The sequence below is a fragment of the Eleutherodactylus coqui genome, chromosome 8 (genome assembly GCF_035609145.1).
Source record: "Eleutherodactylus coqui strain aEleCoq1 chromosome 8, aEleCoq1.hap1, whole genome shotgun sequence".
Lineage (NCBI taxonomy): Eukaryota > Metazoa > Chordata > Amphibia > Anura > Eleutherodactylidae > Eleutherodactylus > Eleutherodactylus coqui.
The window spans coordinates 188635928-188641879 of NC_089844.1; the positions used below are offsets into that span (position 1 = coordinate 188635928).

The 5952-nt window shown below is 51.8% G+C and overlaps 1 pseudogene; it reads right to left on the reverse strand.

The window, feature by feature from the left end:
- Positions 1-2538: 2538 nt before the first annotated feature.
- Positions 2539-2666, reverse strand: LOC136578167 (U2 spliceosomal RNA; annotated as a pseudogene).
- Between the last annotated feature and the right edge of the window lie 3286 nt (positions 2667-5952).

A 5952-nucleotide genomic window follows, 5' to 3' on the forward strand; every position in this document is an offset into this window, starting at 1 on the left:
ACTTTATATGATCCTCGTTATCCGATGCATAACGGTGATTATATGACTGGAAGCCGCATACAGCGGTCCCCAGTCATATCTTCCTGCACTCGGCTATCTGTGACAGCCGGGTGCAGGGAGATTTTGAATTTGCCGGGCTCGCCGGCTTCTGCGCATGCGCGCCGCATCGGCACATCGCAGAAGCCAGCGGGGGGTCCCGACACCGGCCGGAGGACATCGGCAGACCTGAGGTGAGTATTTTCACCTCCCCTCATGGATCCGATCCATCAGAGCAGCTGAATCTTTAACTTTTATTGCACTTTTGTTTACTTTTTTGCGATCGGCGCTATCCATTGCATAGCGCCGATCGCAATGCCGGGGGGGCTACGAACAGCCCGGGATGACAGGGGACGTATCAGATGCAATCAGCCCGGGATGATAGGGGACGTATCAGATGCAACACGCTCAGGCAGCACTCCGGGCGCACCCACAATGCACTGAGGGAGCTGGAAGACCTTTGCATAGCCCCACCCAACGCTTTCTCAACCGCGCCCTCCCCCCTCCCCCTCACATCCTCCTCAGTCCTTCCTCTTGCACCGTGCTCACGCATCCTAGGCTTGATGACACTCCCGCTTTGGCCACTGTCTCCTCGTGCTGTGTGTAACGGCACTTGGGGTATTTCAGAGGCCGGCAGTCACAGCTTCTGCACTGTCCTCTGGCGCCTCTGGCAGCTGTGCAGCTTGACGCAGTCCTCTCTGTCGCTTCCCGTATCGAAACACTGCCCTCTTGCAATGTGGAATTTCTGCGGTTTTGTTTTTACCACTTCTTTTCCTGGCTTCAATAAAACAGAGCAGTTGAACTAATCCCCGATGCCATGTGCTTCTCTAGGACGGTCGCACCTATACCCAGTTTTTTTTACTATTGCCTCACAGAATCCTTGAAGGATGGCAGGCTACATCTGCTGCGCGGACCAGACGGCGTCTGTAAGATGCACTACGCTACTTGCTTAGCGGAGCCGTGCTGCACAGATAGTGTAGTTGTGCTAAGCCAAGTGGAGCTGTGACTCAATTACTCAGTGGCACGCTGACGTGGAATGCGTTAGTGTTACTACATCTGTAAATTGATGTCTTGCAGCTTTAAAATCCGCTCCGCAGGTCAATTTAAACTGTAGATTGTTTTTCCGCATTATATGGATAAGATTTCTTTAAATGTGTGACTACTTCTCCATTCACGTCTGTGGAGCTGACGGAGATGGTCAAGCACTGAGCTCCCATGAATGGCGGAGTCGTAGTCATGCAATGAGACTAGTGCTACGCGACCAAGATTGCTGTATAGCCCTGCGACCTCACACTCTCGGGCCGGCTTCACACCACCGGTTTCCTATTGTTCAATCCACAGTCGTCGTCCACACGGAGGATCCGCAGCAAATCACACGCATTGAAAGATACATACTACTGCTACTTCCTTCACTCTCGCGGTCATCCGCATTACAGATTCTGCAGGAACGCAGGGTCGCCTTCCGCTGTGGTATCCCGCATTCGGAATGTGAAGCGGTCGTGTGCAACCGGCCTTACTGAAGACAATGGAGTTGTGATACAACTCACAAGTAGCTGCGACCAATATATTGCAAAAATCCAACCTCGTAGAGGTTTAAGCAATCTATAGGTTGTGGGAACTTGCGCGACCCCATTGATATATTTGAGAATGCAAGTTCACAGGGCTGCACAGCGATCTTTGGTCACATGACCCATGTCATGGCGAAAGACTCCATAGAGCTCCAGCCTTAGGGCTCATGTCCACGACTGTGTTCTCACCGCAGAGACGCAGCGTTTTACGCATACCACCGTGGGCTCTTCGGCCAGATTCACACAGATGTATTTGCGCAGCATATTACGCATGAAAAATATACATGCTAAATACACGTCAGTAGAACCCGCTGATTGCAGCGAGTTCCTTCACATAAGTGTATTTTGCATGTGCACTTTGTCCAAAAAAAAAAGCAGTCCCCTTTATTTTCTCGTGCATTTCTGCAGGGGAAGAACATGTATTATTCTAATTACACTAATTGCCCATTTCAATAAATGGCGGCATGGTTGCGTGTTTTTTTGCGCTTGCAAATGTGCTTGATTCGTGCTAACAAAAGTACAGTAAGGTCCGCTTCACACAAACATATTTGTTTCAATGGATGCCTTCAGAATTCTCTTTACTCACACATTTCGCATGCGTGCAAAACCCCAACATGCTCTATTTTTGTGCACATTTGCGCACCAAGGGTCCCTGTACAAGTCTATGGGAAGTGTGCACGTAACCGATTCCTATCTCCAAAAAAAGTTATAATAAAAAGTGATAAAGTCTTATAAACTCCAAAATGGTACAAATAAAAACTACAGGACATCACGCAAAAAAAACGAGCCGTCGCACAAGTATCATGCGATACTTCTGCCATGTATCACGTGGACATGAGGCCTAAATCTAAGTGCTTGGTTGTTAGCAGCCGCAGCTGCGCTGCACCTCTTGCGCGTCAGTTTTTTTTTCTGCTTTTGGAAACTGCTGTAGGAAAGGGGGTGCACCAGTACTGGAGGTACTGCAATACCAGCTCAATGTGCGAAGTGGACAGAGCAAGCACTTTTTCCAGCTCCCTGTTCTAAAAATCCATTTAATATATGATCCTCAGATAGGGAACGTATCAGATGCAACACGCTCAGGCAGCACTCCGGGCACACCCACAATGCACTGAGGGAGCCGGAAGACCTTTGCATAGCCCCGCCCAACGCCTTTACACGTCCAAAAGGGTCTTGTCCAAATGACACGAAGGAACGCTGCGCACTCTCCGCGACGTAGGCGGTGTGCGAGGAAGGCTGCACAAGAACCCCTCTGCACCCAGTAGGCTGTACAGCTGTCCTCCTGTCCTGGAGATAGCTATAGTCTATGGAATATACACGGGCTTTAGCCTTGGCAGTCGCTTCCATTTCAAGCACAAAAGCAAAAGGCATTACGAGCAAGCGTGTTCAACTGCAAAATGATGCATCCGCCGAACAAATGGATACAAGATGTGATACAGACAGGCACAGAGGCTCAAGTTCCCTTCTGTACCACCTTTAGCTTGGATACAAGATGTGATACAGGCAGGCATGAAGGCTCTGGTACCCTGTCATACCGCCTCTAGCTTGGATACAAGATGTGATACGGGTGGGCATGGAGGCTCCAGTGCCCTGTTGTACCGCCTCTATATTGGATACAAGATGTGATATGCAATCCTCTGTAACAGCGGATTCTTTACTCCCCGTTCAGTGACAAGGGGACTCCCCATAGGGAATATTTATACACAGAGCACCTATGCGTGTATGCATGTCCTATGTTTTGCAGGTACGCCCATTTGCATATTTCTCTGGGTTCTGTTTAAATTCTCAAATGGGTTTCGTTGGCGACCTTGAACAAAACCCTAGGCTGCCATTACTAAAACTGAGACCAAAGCTGCACATTTTGATCTCCATTTCAGCAGATTTCTGTTGGTTTCCCACATTTCTGCCGGACAGAATAACTTAGTCGACTACACGGCTCTATCTGGCCAGAAACTAATGGAAACCTAGTTAAAGGGGTTGTCCCGCGGCAGCAAGTGGGTCTATACACTTCTGTATGGCCATAATAATGCACTTTGTAATATACATTGTGCATTAATTATGAGCCATACAGAAGTTATAAAAAGTTTTTTACTTACCTGCTCCGTTGCTGGCGTCCTCGTCTCCATGGTGCCGACTAATTTTCGCCCTCCGATGGCCAAATTAGCCGCGCTTGCGCAGTCCGGGTCTTCTGCAATCTTCTATGGAGCCGCTCGTGCAGAATGCAGGCTCCGTGTAGCTCCGCCCCGTCACGTGCCGATTCCAGCCAATCAGGAGGCTGGAATCGGCAATGGACCACACAGAAGAGCTGCGGTCCACGAAGACAGAGGATCCCGGCGGCCATCTTCAGCGGTAAGTATTGAAGTCACCGGAGCGCGGGGATTAAGGTAAGCGCTCCGGTAAGCTTCCTTTACCTCCCTGCATCGGGGTTGTCTCGCAGAGCGGCCATATACTCACTGATATACTGATTCACCACGTGTCACACGGCAGTACATCGCATGAGCCCTAAAGTAGAACATGCTGCGTACCTATTTATGTAGTCTAATAGAGCCTCCTGAGTGTGAATAAGCTGGTGATGTCACCAGCTGCTTCCTTTGGGTAAGTGAGATTTTTGACCCGTGTGAAAGGGGCATTACTGTATGCTAAACTGTTCACTTCATTTTCATTGCCTTCTATGACATTTATGGAAATGGCACAGATTATTGTTAGGGGTTCCATCACATGTGCGAAAATCAGCATCCCCACCACACTCCCCTTGTGCAGCCGTACCGCCTCCACACTCCCCGCATGTAACCGCCGCCTCCACACTCCCCAGCATGTAACCGCACCGTCACCACACTCCCCAGCATGTAACCGCACCGTCACCACACTCCCCAGCATGTAACCGCACCGTCACCACACTCCCCAGCATGTAACCGCACCGTCACCACACTCCCCAGCATGTAACCGCACCGTCACCACACTCCCCAGCATGTAACCGCACCGTCACCACACTCCCCAGCATGTAACCACACCGTCACCACACTCCCCAGCATGTAACCCCACCATCACCACACCGCCCTTATATAACCGTACCATCACCACACCTTCCTCATGTAACCATTCCGCCTCCACACTCTCCGCACATAACAGCACCGTCACCACAATTACCTCATGTTACCGTGCCGCCACCACACTCCCTGCACGTAACCGCGCTGCCACCACACTCCCTGCACGTAACCGCGCTGCCACCACACTCCCCGCACGTAACCGCGCTGCCACCACACTCCCCGCACGTAAGCGCGCCGTCACCACTCTCCCGGCACGTAACCGCGCCGCCACCACACTCCCCGCACGTAAGCGCGCCGTCACCACTCTCCCCGCACGTAAGCGCGCCGTCACCACTCTCCCCGCACGTAAGCGCGCCGTCACCACTCTCCCCGCACGTAAGCGCGCCGTCACCACTCTCCCCGCACGTAAGCGCGCCGTCACCACTCTCCCCGCACGTAAGCGCGCCGTCACCACTCTCCCCGCACGTAAGCGCGCCGTCACCACTCTCCCCGCACGTAAGCGCGCCGTCACCACTCTCCCCGCACGTAAGCGCGCCGTCACCACTCTCCCCTCATGTAACCCCCTCCGTCACCACACTCCCTGCATGTAACCCCACCGTCACCACACTCTCTGCATGTAACCCCACCGTCTCCACACTCTCTGCATGTAACCCCACCGTCTCCACACTCCCTGCATGTAACCGTACCGTCACCACACTCCCTGCATGTAACCCCACCGTCGCCACATTTCCCTCATGAAAACCCACTTCTCTCGCGTAACCATAACACCACCACACTCCCCTTATATAACCGTACCATCACCACACACCTCGTGTAACCCCACATAGGAATGTATATAAGAAAGATGGAGAGACCACACCATTCCCTGACTCACTTACACCCTAGGTGTCTCCACACACTTTTTGGGTGCTCACCTTAAGGAGATAGGACACCGCTTATAATCCACATCATAGGCCCCTCGCAGACTAAGCCAGAAGCCTGCTGCACACCTCCCCACTCATCACAATTGTGGGGTGCATTAAAACCGCTTTACCATGCGTTCAAAAGTGCTGCTCAAAATTGAGGTAAAAAACCCACGATTTTAAGCTGTGTTTTCTGAACGCACGTCTTAGAGCAGCCTTAGGCCCCGTGCACACGGGCGGAAATTCCACTGCCGGATTTCCCGCAGAATTTCCACCCATGGAAGCTGCCATAGGATTGCGTTAGAAAACGCAATCCTAGGCAGACGGCCGCGGTTTGTCCGCGCGAAATCACACATGGAAAACAAACCGCGGCATGCTCTATTTCTGTGCGGGGTTCGCAGA